Below are 27,690 nucleotides of genomic sequence, written 5' to 3' on the forward strand. Positions count from 1 at the left end.
GTCAGTTGGAAAGATAGGAAAACCAATGCATGGATCCGTCAGAATGTGGGCATCACAGAGAAACAAGGTCTGCTCAGTCACCTGAAGAAAAGCAAGATATTACATTGGAGGCGGCGTCCAGATTGAAGGATTGAAGGAGAAGTAGAAGGAAAAGCCAGGCCAGGTCGAAGGAAAACAGGATGGATTGATAACATCAGAATGTGGACTAATGGTGGAATGGCCGTGGCAAGAGAGAAAGCACGCAAGAGAATGCCTACGGTTCTATGAGGACTATGGCAACGCAGCAGCAGCAACGCATAAAAAAATTGCAACGCGTGTCAACTTGTCAGGAGTGCCACAGGGCACTGTCTTAGGCCCGCTACTGTTTCTCTTGTATCTGAATGACTTGCCGAACAACATCAAATCCAACGTGAGATTGTTTGCGGATGATTGTGTGATGTACAACACCATAAAGAAACAAGCGGATGCAGAACAACTGCAAGACGACTTGAACACATTGTCCATGTGGCAGGACATGTGGCAGATGAGCTTTTTTTTATGTTTCTGTGTTTTTTATTTTTACAAGATATCACACACAAAAAAAGAATTACAAAGCAATCAAAAAAAAAATCACAAAAGTTCACAAAAAACAAAAAATAGCACAAATTTAACATCAATGATACAATCCAGCAACAAATGTTGAAAAATCATAGCATACCTCATATCATAGATCATGCAGCCTTCAAAACTTTATGAAATAGATACAGCTAAAATTACAAATCAAATCTCCATTTACGGAAATGGGCAGAAAGCTTGTCTTTACCCTTAGCAATAAAGTATTCTGTTTCCCTATTAAATTTAACATGGGCTCTAATTCCAATAAAAGTTGGCTTTTTATTTTGAAATTTGCAAATATAAATATAATATTTTAAAATCAGGAATAAATGGGTAAGGAATTTATCACCTGGGACACCAAACATTTTATTAAATTTTGAACAGGAAAAATCAATATCATGTTTGATAACAATTACAGAAATAAGCTCATTCCAAATTGGTTTAACAACTTCACAGTCACAAAACACATGAACAGTTGTCTCAGACATCTTATCACAAAAGGAACAATTTGGGGAATCCTTTCTTTTGATCTTAAAAAGAAAGTCATTGAAGGCGATAGCCTTGTCAAATATTTTGAAATAAAATGAACGAGACGAGTGTCAATAGAACATTTAAAATTATTAAGGTGAATTATTTCCCAATCCTCGCAAGAATCACAACTTGCTTCAAGATCATCCACCAACTCACTATAATCACTCATACGCTTTTCAGGAATACACTTTTCATTCATAACAGAATATGTGTACTTGGGAACTTTTGTATTTCTGAAAAGATCTTCTACAATACGATCAAAAACAATACTATGAGTAATTTCAGCGGTTGGATTATCGAACCATGATCTGGGAATATTTTTCATTAAAAAATTATACTTTTGTCTACCTCGGCGCGAAATATCAAAATCAAGGACTAATTCTTCAAAAAGCTTAAAATCAGGGAGAGGTGGATTAATTAAGTCATTAACAAACAAAATACCATTGTCCCACCATTCTTTGTAAAAAAAAGTACTGTTTTGATTTTGATCTAATATTTTTATTATACCATAAGGACTGACAAGCTCCTAGATCTGAAAAACTAACATCAAACAATAACTTAACAGCACTTTAATAATACCACGTTCTAAGTGAATCAGCTAATTGAGAACTCTGTAAATGTTTTAACACTCTTTCAGGAGCATATGAATGCCACAGCATATCACCATACAAATCATCCATTTTTGTTAACTCAATAGATTTCCACAAAGACTTATAGTCATTGTCAAGCAAAAGTTTAACCCAAGTCATTTTCTGTGCAATGGCAAAATTATAAGGATCAATAATACAAAGAACACATAATGAATAATCATTGCACAAGCATTTTCTTTTGACTCTATCATTACCCCATTCCAAATGAATTTGAAAAACAATTTCTCAAGTTGTTTAAAAAATGATTTAGGAATTTTGATAGACAAGACTGAAAATAAAAATAAAAGTTGAGGCAGGAGAAGAGACTTAATAAGACAGATTTTTCCTATCATTGAAAGGTTTCTAGAACGCCAACAATTTAAAGTACCCTCAATTTGTTTAAGCTTAACCTTAAAATTAAGATCAAACATAGAATCAATATTCAAGGAAAAGTGGATGCCTAATGTTTTAAATTGGTTTGTTTTCCATGAAAGACCTTTATCTGACAACGGGAAGTGTAAAAAACCCTTTTTTGCACCAATCCAGAGTGCTTCTGATTTGGATAAATTAATCTTGCAACCGGAACAATTAGAAAATTTGTTCACATTCTCAAACAAATTCACAAAAGAATCAGGGGAACCATCCAAAAAACATGTTGAATCGTCAGCAAACTGAGAAATTTTTAACTCCTTCTGTGCAATGGAAATGCCCTTAATACTTGAATCTTGCCGAATCGAAATGGCCATTGTTTCAATCACCAAAAGAAATAAATATGGAGAAATCGGGCAAACCTGAAATATCCCATTGTTCATATCAATGGGTTGTGAAAGGAATCCGTTGTTTAACACATAACTTTTCCTATCAGTGTAGAGTGTTCTTACCCATGAAATAAAAGTATCCCCAAAATTAAAATGCTTTAAGACCTGAAATAAAAATTGATGATTGACCGAATCAAAAGCTTTCTCAATATCTAATAAAAGAATTGCACCTGGGATTTCATTATGTTCAGTGTATTCAATAACATCCAAAATCAATCTAATATTACTACCAATATTTCTTCCTTTAAGAAACCCAGATTGATCTGGATCAATCAGATTCGATAAAAATCTTTTAATCGGTTTGCCAAAGTTTTTTGCAATAAGTTTGTAGTCAACTGTCAATAAAGAAATAGGCCTATAATTCTTTATACATAACGGGTCCTTATCCTATATAGGAAGTAAAGTAATAATACCATTCCTTTGAGACAGTGACATAAGACCATTATCCATTGAATAATTATATGAATTCATATCAGAAATGAACATATCGGAAATATCAGACCAAAAAACAATGTAAAACTCAGTTAGTAAACCGTCATACCCTGGAGTTTTGTTTTGATTCATAGAAACAAGAGTATTATACAATTCAGCTTTAGTAAATGGCTGATCAAGGAATTGCTTACTTTCCTCACTAAGTTTAGGAATATCAATATTATCTAAGCCGGAGTAAAGTGCCTGGAAAAAGGAATGAATTTCATTCATAACATTACAAGAAATGATGGAATTATCATCAAGCTTAAGCCTATGAATATTTTTCCTATCAGAAGACCTTTTCTCTAAATTACAAAAGTACTTAGAACTTTTCTCACCGTGCTCCATCCACCGAGTACGCGAACGAATCATCAAACCTTTAGTTTCAACATCTAAAATTTTATTAAGCTCAGCCTCAAGTTCATCCAGTTGGTTGGTTGATGAATTGTTAGATGAACCATCATTCAACTGTATTTTAACTTTTTCAATTTCATCCATCAATCTCGCTTTTTCAGCTTTCCTTTCCTTCTTTTTCCTAGCACCATACTCCATACAAACACCAGTAAGAACATATTTCAATGAATCCCACAAAATAGTCATTGATTTTTGACTTGATTAGACTGATAAAATCAGAATCATTGCGTAAAAAATGGCAGTTAAGTTTCCAAAACCCAGGGCCTTTAATAGGCTGACCATCATTAAATTGTAATGTAACAATTGAATGATCTGATTGAATACCAGGAATAATTTTTGAGTTCAAACAATTAGTCACTAAATTGTCTGAGACAAGAATGAAATCAAGTCTAGATAAAACTTTGGGGGACCGTTGGTGTCTAGTGTATTGTCTCAAATTTAAATGAAAACTTCTCCAAATATCACACAAATTAAATTCTTCCATTAAAAGAGAAATAGTTTCACTAGAGTTAACATTTGAGTGACGAGGCCTACCACCTTGATAATCCAGTGGACCAAGGACTGCATTAAAGTCACCACCGATGATTAAGGAAGAAAAATTAAATTGGTCCACTTTGGCAAAAACGTCCAGAAAAAATTCAGGATCATCATTGTTAGGGGCATAAATATTAACCAAAACAACAGGTAAACCATTTATTTCAATTGAAATAACCAAAAATCGCCCATTTGGATCCCTGTATTGAGAATGAAACACCATAGACACAGAATTACGAATTAAAATTGCAACTCCCCTACTGTTAGAAGAAAAACTTGAAAACCAGGCATGTTCGCCCCACTGGTTCTTCCACAAATTTTCATTACTGAGTGAAGAATGCGTTTCTTGCAAAAAGATTATATCCGAATCGACAGAACGTAAATAATGAAAAACCTTACGTCTTTTTACATGGTCCTGCATTCCTCTACAATTAAAAGTACACAGTTTAAGCGGCATCAGAAAATATTAAGAAATACACTCTCAAATAACATCCAAAAAAGTACATGAATATACACACATCATAGAAGGTCAGTTTACATCTGGCTGCATGATCATACTTGAATACAAACATAAAAAGAATACACCAAATATTATATGCATTATGATTTGTATCATCCAAAGAATAATGAGGATTTGACATGACATGAAATTGACTGGCAAATTTTGCTGAAAATTGAGAACAACTGATTGGGATAATTTGAAGGATTTAATTGAAAAAACAAACAAAAAAGGCAACAAGAAATTTGATGATTGAAAATAATTGGAAAACAAAAAACAAAGCAATTTGGACAGTAATACCGGTCACTGTCATGGCCAAAAAAGCCAGAACCTCAAATCACAAACAGTTCTGGTGAAAAGCCGCGCAAAAAAAAATGCAGCGGAGGCAGCAAAAAGAGACAGATCCACCTTACATGATCAATCCACATTATATATCCAAAAACAATTGTGTATTTTTTTTTAAACACAAAAAATGAGTATCAAAAGCACAAGATTTTATAATAACAAAATCATCTCAAGTGACAACATGTTGAATGCATGTACTTCCAGTTCACTATACAATAGTTCAGATAGTTCAGATAAAATCGCTGTTACAAATTGAGCCAAAAAAGTGGTAATGAAGGCTCACAACCTATGTTGAAAGTCACATAGTTTTTACCAAAAGTCTATCAATGAAAGTTCAGAAACACCACAAACTTTTGTGACCAATCCTAAAAGAGTCAATAAAAAACCAATTATACCGATATTGGTTAATTTGCAGGCAAATAATGTTTAGACTGTTACCACTTTACCATCAGAATCTCTGTATCGGATAATATCTGGATATGAAAAGAATGGTTTCTTTCCTTCTCTTTGTATCTTCTTGAAGGTATCCATCTTCTTCTTTCTCATGTCCATCACTCGCTTGGAAAAGTCTTCGCTGACAAAAATCTTCTTACCCTTGAACTGTTCCATCTTGAATTTGTTCATGCATGCCTTTCTGACTGCTTCACGGGATGTGTATGAAGAAAAACCCATGTGGATAATTCTTGGCTTATCTTGTTGGTTGTGAGCAGGCCTACGAAAAGTTGGGGTCCTATGGCATCTGTCAATATGCGACAATACAGAAGGGTCCACACCAACAAAGTCGGTCAACATATCTTTCATATTCACCGAGCAGTCTTCCTTATCCATTTCAGGGATACCATAAAACACAAGGTTATTCCTTCGGTTTCTGTTCTCAATGTCATCCAGTTTTGCTGCAAGAAGCTCTTTTTCATGCTGTAGTTTAGCAATGTCTGCCTTCATGTTTTGTGAATCAAAATCCAGCGCTTTAAGTTTTTCATCATGTTCAACAAGCCGGAAACCAATATCATCAAGGGATCTTGTCAAACCATCAAAGCGCTGTTCCAAACGATGTTCAAAACTGACAAACCATGGAGGAGTATTCTCCTCGGACTGCACTTCCATAGACAAAGTACGTCTAGCTCCGGCAATGTTTACATCTGTGGGCGCAGCCATTTTGTGACCTTCGACCTTGTCGTGCTTGTCAGGTTTTGACTTCTTGGCTTTTGGCGACTCTTTGGATGGTGTTCCAGTCCTTGCATGTTTAGAATTGTTTGGCATTGTGGCTCAAAATGATCTTGAAATAACACCGAATCAAGTGATAACCATTAAAAGTTAAAATATAAGCTGCCTCCGTTGCATTTGATGGAAAATGTAGACGACAGATTACATCACGTCTACAACGATGCAAGCAGAACAGCGCCCTCTGTGGCAGATGAGCTTCAATGCCGACAAGTGTTTTGTTCTAAGATGGACACATGCAAAAAACCCTAAACAACATCAATATACATTAGGAAACAAAATCTTACAAAATGCATCATCTCACTCATATCTTGGTGTAGAAATAACATCTGATCTCAACTGGGGGAATTATATCCAATCAAAAATGCCCTGAGATTTATCAGGCGTAACCTATATTCATGTCAAAAGGACCTGAAAGCTACGGCTTACCAGACCTTAGTCCGACCCCACTTGGAATACTCTTCTACCATATAGGATCCCCATACCCAAGATCTGAAAGACCAACTTGAAAAGATACAAAGAAGGGCAGCGAGATTTGTTTGCAATGACTTAAGACGCATAAGCAGTGTTACATCCATGTTGGACGCCCTTCAATGGGATACAGTTGAAAACAGAAGAAAATCAGCACGACTATCAATGTTCCACAAAATTCATCAGGGTCAGGCTGCCATACCGGCAGGAAAATTCATACAACCGGTCACACGCCTATCTAGAAACAACCACAGCCAAGAATATAAGGTGAAGACATCAAATAAGGACTGTCATAAGTTCTCCTTCTTCCCGCAGACCATAAAGGATTGGAACTCTCTACCATCAAACATAGCAATTATATAAGACAATAAACAGTTCAAAGAAGCAACTATAACACATCTACGCAAGCAACAAAAGGACTAAAATACCTAAGCGTACAACACTGATTCTTCTCGCTTGGCTCTTTAAGAGCGTTGAGAATATTGTACCAGATCCAGATCCAGAGTAATGTAATAATTCGTCGGTCGCAACACATAGTGGCGTAGAGTGATTTTCAAAAATTTCCATTTCACATAGTGGCGTATAGGTTTAGAGCTAGCTATCATCCTATAATAGTTGTTCCTGGTTAACTATTAAAGATACAGTTTAATAGTTTGAACCTTAAACTTCAATTACAAATGAAATCGGGCCACTGAGAGATGACCGTGGAGGAGTATCGACTCCGTTACTGGTAGCATATCCTTCAAAAACATTTTGATCGGAAACGTATTTTGTCCTTCACGTACGCCACTATGTGTTGCGACCGATTCTCTTCGAACTTGTTTTTGCAATAGATATACCCTTTAACATACTACAATTTGAAGTAAAAATGTCACGGGAAAGCTGTTGTTGAGATGTTTTTCCGAAGAGAGTCTTCCAAAATTTCATAACAGATCAATTTTTGCCATAGAAGCTGTAAATAAACTTCAATTCTTTCCCTCTATGGTCATCTAAATATGATTAAAGTGCGATTTTGGGAAGATTGTTGTCGAGCCCTCCCAAATATGGAGTTCTGACTGCCCGATAGGGAGCTAAAAATGAAAAACTTATTTCCAAACCGTGTTAAGTCTAAAACCACATGTTTCTCATTTACTTGTGTGATACAATCACAATTACTTTGACAAGTTTGACATGAGTTGTACCATCAACAAGGCTGGTTAACAATATGCAGACTATTGTTCTCATTTGGGAAACAAAGGCCACACACAGTACTGTTACTGTGCGTTTGCTTTGTAATGGTGCATCCAACTGAAAATATAATGCCTATTTCATCACAGCACATTGCAATATCGCACAGGTAAATCAAAAACATGTGTTTGTGGATTTAACTATGGATCACTCCTCCCTACGCCATACACAAATTCTCCCAGCCACATTTCCCTAATATGAATTCCCCCCCCCCCTAATATGAAAGGAAGTAGGCCCTAAATTAAGTTGGGCAGAGGTGGGGCTCGAACCCACGCCGCGCCGCTATTATGGATACATCATTGGTCTACTTCCAGCGCCTTAGACTGCTCGGCTACCTGACTTGTTGGCCACCGTGAGACTTATTTGAACATATAATCGCAACTTCATACCACGTGACAAGCAAAGACAGAAAACGTACCATATTTTGGAATTTTATCTACTTAAAAACATTAATGTTCATAATAGCGTGTTCTACACACATACATACGACAATACATGGGCCTATATACATGCACAATACATTATCGATTTTGACTCTCGGAACTGCACGGGCGGACTGCACGTGGCTATATAGATCAGTATGGAGCCAACCATTTTTCTTGTCAATAGACGTTCTGGGTTTTTCCATTTATATATAAAATCCACATTAGACCCCAAAGTTTATTTTTAAGAAAATAAAAGATTAGATTACCATAAAAACGAAACAATAATCTTTGGCGGGGTCTAATGTAATTTTTACATAGAATTTTCAAAATTTTCTCTGTCGTCATTCTCACTGAATTAAAAAATATTTTGGCGTATATAAATTTAAAAAATTAAATTCTCCGCCTTCTAAACCACATAAAGTATAGCACGCTTGGGTATCACGAATCGTTATATATGATGTACAGTTAATATTCATATATTCTTTTATACATAGGATGCTTCAGTTTTTACACAAAAAATATTTCCTTGAAAACCCCTCACTCGGCTATTTCAAAAAGGAACCAGGCTTCCCTAGAATGTGCAATAAATTAGCCTTAAAAATGTTCTTATTTTTACAGCATTCTAGAAACTCTTGCAGTTTGGCGAAAAGAGGAGTGACCAGGGATATGAGACACATCCCTGATTTAACATAGTTGAGCTGTTTTCAATGAGTTTTATCTTGGTTTAATGGGGTTTAAGTCCTGCAAAGGTCGCGGTGAATTCTGCTGTAGACATAACTGCATAATGTGATGAATAAATATCGTATTTTTGGTTCATTGTGGCTATATAGAAATGAAATGTCAGAGTAGTATGGTGCTTTTCTATACATACTTTAAAAAACAATAATCATGCCGGCAGGCTATCGCCAATAAGTCTGGATTAGTGTAGATTGATAATCATTTACCCACGAGAACACAAGTACGAACAATTATGGCGCCATGATGCAACGTCAGGTCAGGTGTCAAGGTTTTTGTGCCCAAATACAACTTGTATTTTCATACATGTCATCAGTGGCGGATTTAAGCTGTCAGCAAGTAAGCAGTTGCTGACAAGGCCCCCCTGTTATTTTGGCCAAAGGCCCCCCCTTTTTTTTGGCTTTAATTGTTTTCAAAGGTGCAGTGGGTAAAATAGAGTACCGAAGTGTGACGTCATAAAATTTTCTTTTTTTGCATTTCAGCATTTTCATGACCATATTTCAGTAGAACATGAAGAAAAACATCCACAGTCCAAATTTGGTGGGAATCGGATCATGAGGGCGAGATATGGCCGCATGAATACCTAATTACCCCATTGAAATCAGTGTAAAATGGCCTGGTTCATAACTGTTTGGAACCAGGCCAATTTACACTGATTTCAATGGGGCTAATTAGGTATTCATGCTGCCATATCTCGGGCCCTCATGATCCGATTCCCACCAAATTTGGACTGTGGATGTTTTTCATCATACTCCACCGATACATGGTATTCAAAACGCTGAAATGCAAAAAAGGTTTTCTGTGACGTTATCACTTCGGTACTCTATAGTACTGAAAAGGTTATATGGTCGAATCCAACCAAAAGTGTCCACGGGCCAAAAATAAAAGTCCGAAATAAAAATGTCTCCACATTTTGTTCCTTTTGCCCATTGATTGATGACATATTGGCCTTATAGGAACCAAAAGTGCCATTACTTATCTTGAAAAATAAATCCAGGACGTGTGATAGTAAATGTGATATCAAAAACCAATGTTACCTTCGAATACCACTAGGATGCTTTCACTATCGCAATACTAATCAACCTAAAACAAATGGAATATTCCCATTAACGCTTTTTTCGTGTAATGTAGACCACAGGGTGTCAGGAAAATGCTAGCTCAACCAGAAAATATTTGTTTTATTTTTATAACGCGATCAATATGATCTTAGTCAATTTATGCTAGTTTATTTTTGAAAATGAAGTTTAGGTCAGTTTCTGTATTTTATTTATCAAATGAGTATGAATCAATTTACACATTGTATAAGAACGAGTAGGATATATGTTTTAAAGAATATTAGGAATTATACGCATACACCTAACGCTTTATACAATGAAAAGGTGAAGAAACCCGTGTATTCGTAGGTAACATGAGCGATTTAACAATATCTATATTGAGTTTAGAGGTTTAAATTTTCCTATTATGGTAATGAATTAATAAAATGGTAGTTTTTAGATCTCTTTCAGATGGTACGTCCAAATGAATAAATGCTATTACCTTAGATCAAACAAAGTTTGATGCTTTTAGCAAGATTTTGACCACTTCATTTTGATATACAAGTAGTTAATCAGCAATTTTACATAATAAATAATTGTTGAATGACTCCGTATATGGGTAATAATAGTGTCCTGTGGTACCGCTTAAAGTTTTTGACAATTAATTTCCATTGGTAAGGACACTTCATTACACATGTCATGTATTATGCTGTATTCGTAAGTAACATTTCAGTATTTGTAGGTAAGAATTAGACTTTTGGTGGATATCGCAATCAAAACTTCATTTTATAAAGCACTTTGAATGTATTATTTTCTTTATGTGCGTTTATTGATACTTTAGACCCTATCATGTATTAATAATGTCGGTTCACAGCGGTTGAAAGAGGATTGAAGTAAGAAACAAAGGCACTAAAGTGACTTTAATTTGCTTAATTGCACACAAATCGCTTAAAACCGTTATTGCAGACTTGTGAAGTCCATCTTGGAGTCAGTTACGTCTTGTGGCCTTTCGTTTGAGGGCAACTACAATTAGCTTTATACCAGGGTCCATCACTGTGTTGTCTAGATCATGAGACAATGAGAACAGTCGTTTTTCCATGGTATTCGTAGGTAACCTTAGCGAAAACGTCAAAAGTTACCTTCGAATAAATCAATTTGGACACAAATTACTCAGAAACCAGAGGGTCGGTAAACATTTAAAATGAAGCACACATGACAGTTGACAAATCCAAGTATTTATCCCCTTCTAATCTTCTTTGAATCTGATTTTTCTTTCAAATGAGCAGACCGTCGTCTATTTCAGTACATAGTTTTCAACAATTAATCCGTATTCACTTTTGCATGGCGGGCATGTGTGTGAATTCGCAACTTTCATTGACATATGATTTGATAGCAAACATAAAGGCCTTCGTTATGTACCAATATGGGCATTGGCATGAATGGCGGTGTTTCACAATACTGTCATGATGTCAAATTGTATTCGTAGGTAACATTCGGTTACCGAAATTTACCTACGAATACTTGCTTTTATTGTTGACATCTCAGAAATATTTAAACGCAGGCTATTGAAACTTGGTAGAAATAAATAGTGTATTACCCTGCACCTATTGCTTAACTATTGTTTACTATTTTCTCACTTTGTGGAAATGACACAGCTTTTAACATGTAAGGTAATGCATATTTTTTACCAAACCTACCTTTGTGCCATTTAGAATTTCTGGCAGCTAAACACAATAATAAAGATGTCCGAATGCAATGCATTTCAGTATTGGACATATCAAAGCTTGTATCAATTGCGCATTTATTAGTGATTTCCATTTTTTAAAGATATATCTAGTGCTATGAAAAATTGTATTCGTAGGTAATGTACAAATATACCACTCAAAAAACTATCACAAAAAATTCATCATTATGTACAAATATGTGAAAAATTGAACAGGCAATCTTTGAATACACACCTTTCGGGAAATCAATTTAGATTCAATCCAATGACTTCTTTTCATAACTGATTTAGATGTTTTTAAAAATACTTTAAGAAATATTTTGAAAAAATGGGTACAAATAGCATGTTTTGGGGTCTCTGTGTCTAAGTTTCTCACAGAAGGGGGTCTTATTATATATGGCGCGAAGCGTATGATCATGGCGAATAAACACAATACAAAAACGAATGCCAATTGATTAATACTTTTAAGTTATGGCCCTGAACATGCCGTGTACACTTTTCGTTGGATTCGACCATATATATGCCCGTGTATGCAAGAGGACATTCTATTTATGCCCGCATTTATGATTCTTGAAAGTTTCATTAAATTTCGCCCGTTTTGGCCACAGCAAGAGGTCAAATGTCAAGGGCCCCAGGGGCCTAAATAGAATCAGGACTACGAATTGGTACATAGAGCATTACACATTCTCAAAATACAAGTAGGTCATCTAGTATGGGTCCAGGGCCCCAATGTTAGATAGAAGCGTATCATCAAAGATGGCTCTAAAACTACAAAGGACCCCGTATGTGGACCGTGATGCACTTAAGCCTAAAGGTCTTTCCCCTTAGATATAAATTTGCCAATTTTAGCCCAGATATCCAAGATCAAGAGTTCCCGGGGGCCCAGATGTCAATACAAAGGGTCAGTCGTTTCTCTTTCATGGGTACATGAGTTCCACAAGTCAAATATTATAGGCCCACTTGGCCCTTTAACATTTGCGGCCCTCTGCCCCAGGGCCTAAAATGTTTTTAAAAAGTAATTTAAAGCAAATATAACAGTTCATGGTTCTGAGTTGGTACACCCAGCACTGTGCATCTTCCCAATGCACAGTGTTGGGTGCCCTGTGCATCTTCCTTTTAGACCTAAAACACCATTTTGGGGCAAAAAAGGGTAAAATTGCATAATTTTGTGCGCGCGAAGCGCGCACTGGTCCTATATATAGCAACATTAACCTTCATTTTGGACTAAAACAGACTGATCTTTTCCGTGCTTCACCCACCAATGTCATAGTAAAATCGAAAACAAAATATGCTCGGCTCTCTCTAAATTGTTATGCTTCTGCCACAACCTTATACGTAAATCATATGCCTTGGGGGCCTCCAAATTTTGGCCGGGCCCAGGGCTCCCGAAAAGGCAAATCCGGTCCTAAGGTGCATAGGCATAGATCCGGGGGTGTGGGGATGGGGGGATGAATCCCCCCTTTTGCACCATGTTTTAACAGTTTAGTGTCAAAATGGCAACATTTTTCGCGCGCATTTGTGCCATAAACTTATTTTGTCGCCAAAAGGTCCTGGATTAAACATTTTTTCCAACCCCATCCCCCATGTCAAATTTCACGCGTACCAACGTATTGGCTTCATATACCTTGAGGTCAGATTATGATATTAAAACTGATTCTTCATCTGGGATTTTGTTTGCTTCTTGACTATCAAGCAAAAACAGAACAGGAAATATTCCTTATTCTTTAGTACCGTTTAAACACTCACAAATCTGATAAACCCTCGATATGGGTGTAGAATACTGTGAAATTGCAAATTTTCGTGCGCTTCGCGCGAAATGTACCAAATTTAGGCCAACATCAACTTTTACTTCAAATATACGTCTAGCCCTCTTCTTTTGTTCCATTATCTATTGTATTTCTTTTGTTCAAAGTCTGGTCAACTGTCGATTATATCAAGTAATGTGGACAGGTCAAGATAATCTGGACAGGTCAAGATAATCTGGTCAGGTCAAGATAATCTTGGTCAGGTCAATAAATTTTGAACAAGAGAAGTACATGTTCATATTTAGAAACACTGGCCACATTATTTGACTTTTGGACATTTCAACAAACTTAAAATGCATCAAAGTTTAATATATTTTACACGATCAGCATAAATTATTATGCAAGTTTATGCATATTAGATTTAAATGAAGATGGTAAACAATACTTGTGTGTATTGAATGACACCAAGAACACCTTTATTGAATAATGCAAATTAGTTTGTATTATGTCTCTTAAAGCCTGTATAATTAGGACGAGGATGTCAATCTACCTTTGTCCCCCCTCTCCAACTAACGCAGATTCCGACAAAGTAGGTAACAAAACAAGAGCCATGAGGTCTTACAAATTAAGTTCAACCAAGGATATTTTGCACCTAAAATGCAGTACATTACATGTCACAAGACTAGCTGTAGAAAAACTACAACAATCTGCGGCCTAACCCCAACCAAAATAGGTCGAGGAGGGTACCCAGGAATATGCGTTGATTTGGTTCAGGACATTTGTTCTGTAAGTATATTAAAGATAAATATAAATTCTATGGTGTTAAATGAGTTACCGTCATGTCTAGGTAAAACACACCCACTTTGGTAATATGAACTTTGAACTATTTACATATTCATTATTAATATTACGAATATGTATAAAGAATTAATAAGGCTATCGAGTGGGACAGGACCACAAGTGAGTTGAATAGAATCTCCCGTTAAAATCAATGCTGTATTGATTTTATTAAATCACTTGCAATTGACACTAGATAAGACTCATAGACTCGAACGCAGGACACACGGGAAGAATATTACACTGTTTTTGTGTGTTTTTCTTTTTTGAAATCCCTAAACTTACACAAGATAATCATATCAGCTTTTCCAGTTTGTGTTTTGGAAAATGAATAAACCATAACAACAAATTCGTTTATTTTGGGGTCTCGCCTTCCGAGCGACTAACATGCTCACCATACCTCAACAAGACACCGATTATCTATGGTAATGGTCTGTTTTGAACCCTTTATCTACTACATAGTATGAAATGGAATGAATGTTCGCGCACAACGCGAACGTATCTCATTGGGCCGAACTAATGATCACTACCAAATTTTGTTCTTGCCCGCCTCCCGACAAAAATTCAGGCACGCTCCTGATTCAACTCTTTACTATTGGACCCCCAGGATATTTTGCTGACAGGGCCCTTTTCCTTAAATCCGCCTCTGCATGTCATGCCTGTCACTTATTTCCTTCGTATTATTGATATGAAATCCTAATTTCGACATTATTATAGGAAAATGTCATTCCATTGTCAAATTAGAAGACATTCTTAAAAAAACCAAATCACTGCTGCCTGATGGGATCATAGTAGTTGATCCCATATCCGGTGGTCGTGACCGCGATTGAGGGCGTTTTTACTCTCTTCAACACTGATACCAGGCGGCGTAGGAAGCGCAGCACGTGACGTATGAGGCTGGCGAAGATACAGGGCTGACAGCCCCATTGAAAATACACGGTTAGTAATTACAAATGGAAAATTAACATACTAATAGTGGGGTACTTTGTTGTACCCCGACGGTTTTAGAGTAAGATAATTTTGCTTTGACACCACATAACAAATTTAGAATTGTTTGTGACGATTTCATGATTATGTGTTAATCCAATGGCGACCTCAAAATTGGCGATATCGCTTCCATCACCGCCTGACTGATACGATTCGCTAAACTTACACCACCTTTATGTGGTGACCTCAATCACATGGGCCGAATAAGAGTTGATTATTATTCATAATCGATCGATAACTTGCCTCAATTTGTTGACAGGAAGCCAACCAAATTTGCCATAGGTTTGTGTGGCTAAAACAAAAACCGGGACGGAAACAATTTAACTTACCACAAGTAGGGAAGCTAATGTCATCTAAGGCAATATCTCCAAGGTAGCCAGCTCCCCTCACTCCTTCATACACTATCTGTTGTAAAAAAAAAGTCAAGTGTGCAAGGGGTATAGCATGTATACGGTAGTTTGGTTAGCGCTAGGTTTTGTGCTAACGGCACTATTTCAGATTTGGTATTTTGTATAACTGTTGGATATTCTTCTTTTGAAGCAAAACAATTGGAATCCGTCGAAGCATTAATGCAGTGGCGTATACAGCCCTTTTTTAAACGGGCGCGCGCCCCGGGTATCAAAAAAACGAGGAGAGAAATTGGAGAAAATGAGAAGAGAAACGCCTGTGCATGCGATTTTGACGAAATTAATATCATATTTAACCATTTCAGCTTTAAGGTTAGCAACTATATTAAACTGTTGCGATTAGGTAGTTCACAGCATCTTACGAATGGTAGTGAGTTTTGGCAAATATTGCATTGATCATATCGTTATGAATACGGCAGACGGCCGAATCCAGATTCGTCTTTTGGTAAATTTATTTTACGAATGCATTACATTTGAATTAGAGAACAAGGGATCAATGCTGTACATGATAGAGGGCAGCATATCAATTTTTAACGGCGACCAGATGATAACAGCATAATAAGTAATCAAAAGAGGGCGGCATACAGGGTTAGTTGACGGTGCATCACAGTACGGTCACCGACGGCAACCGTTAAAAAATTGATATGCTGCCCTCTATAGGTATAGCATTGATCCCTTGTTCTCGAATTCAAATGTAATGCATGTGTAAAATGAATTTACCAAAAGCCGAATCCGGATTCGGCCGTCTGCCATATTCATAACGATATTATAGCACGTGTGTAGAAGAATTCAAGTATCACATATATATTTGTGTAGGTCCTGTGGTTTATTGAGTTATGTTGTAAAGAGGACTGAAACAACAACACTTTTGTAAAACGTGCATAGCTCATTAACAACAATAAATTAAGCATGTTTTTAAAATATATATGATTTGTAGAATGAACCTTTGCAAAATACGAAAGTGTTATTTTTCAATAATATATTGATTTAGATAATAAAAATCGATTTTGTTTGGCTGCTTCGACCAACAATATGTTATATTAACACGTTTCATGATCCTTTCTTAGCTCATTATGAAATTCGCCCTCCCCTTTCCCCCGGTTGCTGAAGTTCCGTATTGACTTGACTTATGACTTATTGCTTTCCTCCCTCGGATCCTGGGAACCTTGGAGCTAGCAGCCGTTTCACCATGGAAGTCCATATGCCTCTGTTTGTGACCATACTCCTTGCATTGTAGATTGATGTAATCCCAAGTTCTTGGCAGCTGCTTTTTATGTTATCAAGCCAGCGCTTTGGGGTCTACCTCTAGGCCTGTGTCCAGGTATTCTACCTTCAAGGGCATGTTTAGGGTATCTGTCCTTTGGCATCCAATTTGTGCAAAATTTTCAACTCGGTTTCTGACCGTCATATTTCTAGTACGAGAGCTGGCTCTCAAAGAAATCTGGTTCGAACGTATCTCATTGGGCCGAACTAATGATCACTACCAAATTTTGTTCTTGCCCGCCTCCCGACAAAAATTCAGGCACGCTCCTGATTCAACTCTTTACTATTGGGCCCCCAGGATATTTTGCTGACAGGGCCCTTTTCCTTAAATCCGCCTCTGCATGTCATGCATGCCTGTCACTTATTTCCTTCGTATTATTGATATGAAATCCTAATTTCGACATTATTATAGGAAAAAGTCATTCCATTGTCAAATTAGAAGACATTCTTGAAAAAACAAATCACTGCTGCCTGATGGCATCATAGTAGTTGATCCCATATCCGGTGGTCGTGACCGCGATTGAGGGCGTTTGTACTCTCTTCAACACTGATACCAGGCGGCGTAGGAAGCGCAGCACGTGACGTATGAGGCTGGCGAAGATACAGGGCTGACAGCCCCATTGAAAATACACGGTTAGCAATTACAAATGGAAAATTAACATACTAATAGTGGGGTACTTTGTTGTACCCCGACGGTTTTAGAGTAAGATAATTTTGCTTTGACACCACATAACAAATTTAGAATTGTTTGTGACGATTTCATGATTATGTGTTAATCCAATGGCGACCTCAAAATTGGCGATATCGCTTCCATCACCGCCTGACTGATACGATTCGCTAAACTTACACCACCTTTATGTGGTGACCTCAATCACATACTCCTTGCATTGTAGATTGATGTAATCCCAAGTTCTTGGCAGCTGCTTTTTATGTTATCAAGCCAGCGCTTTGGGGTCTACCTCTAGGCCTGTGTCCAGGTATTCTACCTTCAAGGGCATGTTTAGGGTATCTGTCCTTTGGCATCCAATTTGTGCAATATTTTCAACTCGGTTTCTGACCGTCATATTTCTAGTACGAGAGCTGGCTCTCAAAGAAATCTGGTTCAAATTTTATGTAGAATCAACTCAAAAAAATAATTTATCTCTAGGGGGGTGGTAACTTTTAATAATCTACCTGTCATGGCCAAACAACCTCTTCCTGCTAGTGCTTCAATTTTCAAACAGATTATTTCTTAACATTGCTTTTTTTACACTTGTATATTAATAATGTATTGTTGTATTTTGCTTTATTTCTCTATTCATGTACTTTTAAGAATTTGTATATTTCATATGTAATTTTTTTAACCTTTTGATGTATTTTGTTTGACCCCCGGGCACCCATGGAAAACAGTGTTTTTACTGATTGGGTATCCCAGGCTAAAGAAGATGTAAGAAATAAATAAATAAATCCGTACGATGTGTCCAAAGTAGAACAGTTGTTTGGCTTTGATTTTGTCTAATATTGTGACCTGGCTGCTTGTTGCCTCTCTTATTGATGTGTTCCGTAGCCTATCTCTTCTGGAGACTCCCATTATCCATCTTAAACAAGACATCTCGAACACCAACAATCTCTTCTCGTCTCTTTTCTTGAGCGTCCAAGCTTCTGCCCCATATGTTGCTATTGACAAGATTAGCACCTGGTAGAGTTCCATTTTTGTGTTGATACTAATTTCTTTTGACTTCCATATTGTGGTTAACTTCCGTATGCTTCCCATTGCCAGTCAAATCCTCCGTTTGATGTCTTCCGTACTGGTTGAATTCTCTGTGATTACTCCTTCCAGGTAGGTGAAGGTTTGGACTTGCTTCAGTTGGTCACTTTCTATGAAGATGGTTATTGGGTGGCTGACTTTGTTGATGATCTGTACTTCAGTTTTCCCCTTGTTTATAGTGAGGTAAAATTTCTTGCTTTGAGTGTGGACTAGAGTTACCAGTGATTGAAGATCTTCCTCTGAATCTGCCATTAAAACAATGTCATCGGCAAACCGCAGGTTGTTGAGGGTTTTGCCTTGGATCTTGATGCCAGTGTCCAGGTCGTGGATTACTAGTGATGACTAATTCCAGTAGTATGTTACGGTAAGTTCCGTATACGCGCCTGTAATGAGACAATTAGGTTTGTCAATTTTGACAATTTAGAAGGCCTAATGTTCATTGGCATGCACGAACAATAATTATTTAATAACAATTGAATAACTTATTAATACTACCTGTTACATACAATGTGCCCCTTAAAGAACTGTATCGTCGGGTATTTGTACTCGAACCAAATAGAACTAATAAGTTGATGGGGTTAAAACAGCTATCACATACTTTTTTGAATTTTTACAATTAACTGCTCCGTTCTTGTATTATAAGAATATTGCGGCAATACCTCATTTTCAATCCGTTCCACGGAGTTAAATATCAATCAATGGTAATCACGGTTGTTTGATGTGATCGTTAATTCATTTTTCTTACAAAACATTATATAATTTTCAATTCTATACCTGGACAATACCAACAGCTATACACATACATTTTTAGCTATTTTTAACATAAATTTTCTTTCATTTATCTTTTTTTGCTTTTTGTGCTACTTTTTATTCTATAAATTGTATATTGTTTGCAAATTAAGGGAGCAATTTAAATATATTTCAAGTTTAATTAAGCCAATAGTGTGACTTATTCCTTTTATTTCATGATAAAAGGTTTTTACAAATTTCCTTGCTATTAAGGCGTGGGGTATGGGCGAACTTGAAGTACAGGTATCTGGAGAGGGGAAGCAACGAGTTAACGAGTTACCCCAAATCATAGCGGCAGGTAGTGACTGGGCCGCCGAGTGCTAATATATATTTATTTTGGAAGGTTCGTGTTTGTTTTAAATTTTGGGGCGTTTTTCCAAAATTTGACATTTTTGGTGATATTTCAAAAAAGCGACATGCCAAAGATAACTCTTTGGGCACATAGTTTGTTATTGTTATTGCAGTTATTATCCACATACCTACGTTACCATTCGCTTGGGTGATTTACTAATATTATATATTTTATGACTGCAATTTGGCGTTTTCAATGCGTTTTAAACGTATCATGAAATTAACGCAAATATCTAGTCACGCTGCTTTTTAGAATTTTTACCTGATCGTCGGCTTTTGCAGGCAACAGAATGCAGATTGGCTCACGATAGATGTCGTATTCCTCTATGTGGGTCACTTGATGATAAAATTACTTTGAATTCCTTGTAACAACTACATGCTGCTAACACACACACATTGTCGTCTGAAAACCGGGTCTGGAACTGATTTTGGAATAGCTTTAGACTTCAGCGCCGTATCAAATCTCATAAAAACCACACGACTGGCGACTATGTTTTTATGTTTCCCGCACGAAAGCTTGCCTCTACATTTATTACTATACTTGTTTGGAAACGTTGACCATTGACCATTCTTTGTATAACGCCCTGCTATGACCTTGATATGTTTGCTTGATTGGGTACGTTATAGCATCCATTTCATTGAGTTGTTTAGCACCTGGTCAGTAGATAATCCTACAAGGATACAGTAGTTTAACTATAGTGTGAGCATAGTGAAAGACTCATTATTGATTAGGCGCGGACATATTAAAGGCACAGGTCCTTTGCGTGTATAGCAGAAAATTATAATAGAATGTTTGTAATTTTGTAACTAAAATACTAACTGCATTCTGCATTATGAATTTATTTATTTATTTAGGCCTATGTCTATTTATTTATTTACTGATTTATTTATTTATTTGGTATATTAGTTAGTAATTAGTAATATTCCATGATTCATCGGTTTATTATTGATTGATTGATTGTTGATAACTTGAAAACTTGATTGATTGATCGATTGATAGTCATTTCACATTATATTCTTAGTTCACAGGCCCCTACGGAATGTCTATTAATTTTGACTAGCATCGTACATTAGATAAATAGGCCTATCAGTATTGATTTATTCTATTCAGCAATATCAAGGATTACTATCATACTTCTCATAGCTAATTGTCAGTTGGCTCAGTGGTAACGCACTGGGGTTTACAACACGGAGGTCCCAGGTTCGATTCCCAGCTCTGCCTATTTCAAGGCTGAGGCAAAAAATGAAATTTCTGAACTGCAAACTTATTTGGCGCGCGATCTGAGCTGGTCCTTTTCTGGTGGCTGTGTCTGTTACAGACACACTCCCTCTGGAATCCAAACCAGGTTCACGCCCATTACACCTCCCTTAATTTAAATATGCAAACAAGATTTAGGATAAATAGTACCACCAATGTTCAACTTTGCTTTAAAATGAATACAATTCTACATGTCATCCAACAATCTTGCAATAGATACCTCATGCGCGTTGCTACAATCAAGTGCAAGTGTGATGTGCCCTGAGTAATTTAATTTGATTATCTTTGTTTACAATTAAAATCTATGTCATGAGACATTTGAGGATTCCCCTCTCAGCAAATTGAATGGATAGCTGGGACTTCCCTTTTCAGGGTGTTGCACAATTGGAAAGTCCCCTGAGATTGTAAAGGGAAAATGATGTAATGGAATTCCCCTAAGGAAGTGATGTAATGAGAAAGGTTAATGTTATAATTAAGGCTTGGGAATTTCCAAGATGACATTTGGCTATTAATATTTGGGATTTCCCCCTGCTTGGTATATAAGAAAATGGAATCACAATTATTCACAGTTGATAGTGTTGATCTGGGCTAGCTAGCTAATATGCTTACAGTCCAATTCCTTCAAAGAAAGGAAATTGCAAACCAGAAATATTTTATGTAGTCAAAGATTTACTATTTGCCAGTGTTGTCGGAGAAGATCTAGAATACGTCAAAGAACGTACTTCTTCCAAGAAAGGAATATATTCTTCTGTCGACTTGCTGAAGTCTGGTGTTTTGATTCAACGCAACTGTCAAAATAAGTGGGGACATCTGCATTGCAGTCCTGCTTCCTTAAGATATTGTGTGAAAGGTGGAAATAGCACCAATTTTGGAGAAAGCAGCGCAAGGAGATAACGGTTTGGAGAAAGCAGCGCAAGGAGATAACGGTTTGGAGAAAGCAACGCCATTTTTGTGTGAGGATTTCATACGCAAGGATATTTACAAACGCAAGTGTTCACTGGACTTCGCTGATTTTCGACAGGTAACACACATGATTAGGAAAAATTTCCAACCGGGTTTGCTAAAAATCACCACTGCCAGCAGTAAATATGAATATTTTTTTCCAGGCAGCTTACAATTTTTATGTCTTTTGGGAAACTTTATTGATATCTTCAATACGGAAGGTCAAAATTTTCATATAATCGTCGTATTTTCATCTATGCTGCATACACTTTAAGTACATAACATAAGATTTATGAAGACTTACCTAGTTTTGGTGAAAATATGCATTTTTGACATGACACACGGCGCCGAATACAGCGAGAATACGATTTGTAAATTATAACAGCTGAATGCTGAGACGTTTGCTCCCCGTCACTTTCACACCCAACCATTTACACATCCTGTCACACCCATGTCACACCCGGCGCTTTCGCGTCTAAGTCATAACTCATTACGGCAGCAAACACCGCTGGGGGTGGAATGTACAGCCCGGGGCCCAAAATATCTTATAGCTGCTGTTCGTGTTTGTTTTGCTGTGCACGTTAATTTCTTAAAGACACAATTGGCTAATTATTGTTTTTGTTTTCTTTAGGCCTACAAAAATATTGGTAAAAGTGTGTGTTAAAAGAATTTTGTTGGAACAACTATAATAGGCCTATGCCCACGTGATAACAGTTTAAATTAGTGACAATATTTCATTATGTAACAGAGTCGAGTATATTTGATTCTTATTTTTATTTAAAGCAGATATAGTTAGTTAAGGCCAGTGCATTTAGGTAGTATACAGAGATACTGAGAAATACTCTCAGTCACGCTCAGGTGATGGGAAGGATTGTTCTTTTCTGTTTGAGGTGGATTTTAGACCAAAAGTGTAAAACATGATACTGCTGGCCACATTTTGGTAATAATAAACTTTTAAATTACAATTCTGGTATTTCCGCATACTCTCAAAATGCACTTCTGTAAGTTATATATACCAGAAAATCTTGTTGATTTGGCGAAGTAAACTGCACATCCGCTAAACGCCAAGAGTCTCCTTGGTTGCCTTGCAAAGACCAAATTAATTCACGTGTCCCAGTGAGTGGTTGTGCGTATACATTGAGTGCCCCAATGTGACTTCCATACATATGGTACCAAAACTGAAGAGTGCAACTGTAAGTATATCCAGAGGCAACACCAACTGGTGGACTCAATTAATAGGCCAGCTTTACTTCCAAGATATCCATTGTTTGTTTCAATATAGACATATTCATCCGCTACATCCATTAGAAAAATATAAACAAGGAATTAGTTTGTCAACCGCAAGGCGCGCTGGGGACGGGGGTCGAGCATGGCATATAGCGAGTGTTTGCACTCAAATATTGAGACAAATCTGACACAGAAGAGGAATGTATGGTGTCTATAAAGGAAATAGCAAGGGATGATCATATTTCACCGTTGTTTATCGCCGTTTTACGTCACATGTGATAATGTGGTTACGTATTGGGCTCTTACATGCGTCCGCGTCGTCTGTGGTTTAATTCGAGAGGGCAGCTTTAGGGAGTGTTCATTAATTCTTTGGTAGGCCACGGCCGTTCGTTTCAACGCGAATGCGGACAGAAGGTTCATCGCGCGTAGTCTATTTTCGCAGTCGTACAAGAGGTAAAAGATCGTATCGTAAATGGAGGCGCTCAGGTGCGCTTAGTACACTAACACAAAAACTCTTATAAAACACACATTTTTGCAGTTAGAGACAAGCTAAAGGCAGTAAATCTAAAAGAAGAGTACAAATTCATCATACAATATATTTTCTTTCGTTTTGGCTTCAATAATTTTGCAAAAAGGCTACTCCAAATGTATTGGTACAGCAGGAACGATTTTCACTCAAATCTGCAGATACCGCCGATTGCTCTTAAACACTCATTTATTTTAAATAAATTGTGAATTCTGTGGTTAATTTCAATATTACAGAATACATATATACCGATTGGCATAATTTATTCCGTTGAAATTACTTTGGAAGGTTTTATGTGATCCATACTACAGCCTTTTCAATATTGTACTAAAATGTGCCTGTAAAAACTTCATTTCGCGCGCGCGCGCATTCAAGTAACAGGCTGATGATCACCATTCACGGTGGATGCGGTGGTCAAAAGTTTTAGAGTACAAGTTTGAAATTATAATACCTGCACCAAGAATGAATTAGTGATGAAAATTGAATAACTACGGATTTGACCTATGTTTTCCTTAAAATAACGGCCAAAACGGGCCAAAAGCAGTAGTGCATTATGATTAGGCCTATACGGGAGGGAAAATTGTCTACAAATTTAAATATAGGCTTCTCGTATAGCAGAATATTACATTTCGTTTTTTCGTCTACAATATTATATCAAACAAGGCATATGTGACCGAATTTTATAGCCCCCTCCCCCCCGCACACTTCGAGGAAAGTATACATGGTGTATAGGCCTATAATAGGCCTAGGCCTTGGCCTATTGTTTCAAATTTCCGTTTTTTATGGCCGTCATATTGGCCTAGTCCTATATATTGTTTAGCTTTGTTTCTCCGTTAACATAACAGTCTACAAAATGTATGAAAACCCAACGCTCTGTAGGCTAATTAATATAATGGGCCCACCTATCCGGACCAATGAGGTTAACGTCCTGTATAAATGTTTCGCATAGGCCCATAATTTTTAACCAAATAGGCCCATTATTTTAAAATTGGGCTCACATCGGCAACCATTTTCAAAAGACAATTCAACATAGGCCTATGCATATTAAGGGTCAAGGTAAAATATTACCTGTTGAATTTAAAACAAAGTCGCAAATTGGGGTTAGTAGGCCTACCCTGGTACTAAAATTTACCTTATTAATATTATACAATACGGTAGCCTATAGGCCTCATTGATTATACCAGATAACCACAAAATCAAGTCATGCTCGCTATATATGAGCATGTAGGCCTTACAGTAGGCTGGTGGTGATCATCCCGGCTGGCTTTGAATCTCCGATTGATGTTAGTTTAGGCCTAGGCCTATAAGAATTTGAAAAAGGTTGGGAAAACCTGATGTGACATTTAGAGCTATTTAGATGGGTCAGCTGTCATTTTGCTCTTTCTATATGCATATAGGGGGCCGAGGCATTATATATAGGCCTTAGGCTATTTGGTTTGCAGTAGCAGTTGAGGTGCCGGGGTAGGGGTAGGGTCTACTACTCTGCGTGTAAAGGTTATAGGTATTATACCCTGGGGGAGGGTTGGAATAGTATACAAAAAATTGGAAAAGTACCGGTACAGGCAAACAAAAAGTCTTAAAAAACAATCCTGTTTTTTACACGTTTTTGGGCAAAAAATTTCAAAATTTTGAGAAGAAAGTCCACTTTTCACAAAATCACCCCCTCCCCCTTGGAAAAAAAGTCCACTTTTTAAAAATCAGCACCCCCAAATGAAATCCTGCGTACGGGCCTGGTGGGCTGGTTGTGGTTTGTTTGTGTCAAATTTCTCTCCAATGTGACTATGACCATGTGGCATATTCTACGCGGTGTCATCATACTATTTTGGAGAGTTCATAATTTGTGCAATTTGCATGCTATAGATATGGGTCAACTTACTCATCTATTGGAGGCATCCCCTTTTTAGAGCTAGTACCCCGGGTTGAGGTGAGTCATTCTACGAGGAGGGGGGCGTCTATGGCAAGCCAAGGGGTCCAAAAGCGTGGAACTGCTACGCGTAGCTTCTTTCTCGTTACGTGCAGCTTATTAACCAATCAGATTCGCGGTTTTAAACACGTGGAGCTGATGTAAACATCCTCTCTCACAAATATTACGTTGTTAATTTTTGTAAATGAAAATATCTGTAGTATAACAGCAAAAAATGGTATAGGTGCTATTAAAGTAATATCTGAACAGAATGATGATTGTTCTATATTTAGGGGGCTATCATTTTCTTCGGAAGGGGATCCCAAATATAGGGGGTCATACTTTTTGGAAAGACAAATAGGGAGAGGGGGTCATAAATTGATAATGACAAAATGTAGGAGTCACAAGATGACTACAGATAGTGTGTTTATTGTATTCAAAAAGACAGATTTCAATACAATTTTAGCCTGTCTAGGGGGTAAGGTGTATCGGTGGTGGGAGTCGGGGGTCATAACATTTTTGATGCCGAAATAGTCATGAGGGGGTCGCAATTTTATTGACGCCGAAATTTAGGAACCCCCCCCCCCGTTTCGAAAAAAATGATGACCCATTTTACTCTCTCCATTTACACAATGGCATGTGATATCACTTTCCCTGCAATATCTTTACACAGCGCTTTACATCAGTAGTAGTTGTTGTTTGACCTTCATATCCCCTGCACCGCTAATACAGCCCGAGTATAAAGTTACTTGCTATTAAACTCGGTGTGAACTTGGAAACACTAAATAAATATGCTTTGTGTCATTTTAGCCAGGCATTAGCAACATGTTCTCTTTACACGTGCTGTGAATTGGCCTCCTAATTACCCGTCGTTATCTATGCTAATTCCGTAAATTAATTACAAGATAATAATTGTGAAAGAGGATACCTAGCACTATACTACGCGCAGCTAACGACCCAACCACGTGATTAAATTTGACTATTTTGATTGGTCAAACAGCTGCTCGTAACGAGAAAGAAGCTACGCGTAGTAGTTCCACGCTTTTGGACCCCTTAACCAATCAGATTCGCGGTTTTAAACACGTGGAGCTGATGTAAACATCCTCTCTCACAAATATTACGAATATAGGGGGTCATACCTTTTTGGAAAGACAAATAGGGGGAGGGGGTCATAAATTGATAATGACAAAATGTAGGGAGTCACAAGATGACTACAGATAGTGTGTTAATTGTATTCAAAAAGACTGATTTCAATACCATTTTAGCCTGTCTAGGGGGTAAGGTGTATCGGTGGTGGGAGTCGGGGGTCATAACATTTTTGATGCCGAAATAGTGAGGGCCGCAATTTTATTGACGCCGACTTTTTGTAAATTTAGGAACCCCCCCCCGTTTCGAAAAAAATGATGACCCATTTTACTCTCTCCATATTTACACAGTGGCATGTGATATCGCTTTCCCTGCAATATCTTTATACAGCGCTTTACATCAGTAGTAGTTGTTGTTTGACCTTCATATCCCCTGCACCGCTAATACAGCCCGAGTATAAAGTTAGTTGCTATTAAACACGGTGTGAACTTGGAAACACTAAATAAATATGCTTTGTGTCATTTTAGCCAGGCATTAGCAACATGTTCTCTTGACACGTGCTGTGATTTGGCCTCCTTACCCGCTCGTTATCTATGCTAATTCCGTAAATAATTACAAGATAATAATTGTGAAAGAGGATACCTAGCACTATACTACGCGCAGCTAACGACCCAACCACGTGATTAAATTTGACTATTTTGATTGGTCAAACAGCTGCTCGTAACGAGAAAGAAGCTACGCGTAGCAGTTCCACGCTTTTGGACCCCTTGGCTTGCCATACGCGTCCATGTCGTCATTCATTCAATGTGGCTATAATAATATAGGCTATACACCCGTTTATTGCTGAATAAAATGGTCGTTGGTTTCCTTACACAGCCGTGACTCACGGCTGTGGCTTGTATCGTACGAGATCTCAGTCCCACAGATTTTTCTTCTGTCAACCTGACCTTT

General features: G+C 37.3%; 1 protein-coding gene across 1 annotated transcript in view; it reads right to left on the minus strand.

Annotated features, from left to right (window-relative positions):
* Positions 1 to 27,690, minus strand: part of LOC140146838 (extracellular tyrosine-protein kinase PKDCC-like) — a 214,068-nt gene that overhangs the window by 106,965 nt on the left and 79,413 nt on the right. The window lies entirely within an intron of this gene.

Source organism: Amphiura filiformis, chromosome 2 (assembly GCF_039555335.1).
Source record: "Amphiura filiformis chromosome 2, Afil_fr2py, whole genome shotgun sequence".
NCBI classification, from domain to species: Eukaryota; Metazoa; Echinodermata; class Ophiuroidea; order Amphilepidida; family Amphiuridae; genus Amphiura; species Amphiura filiformis.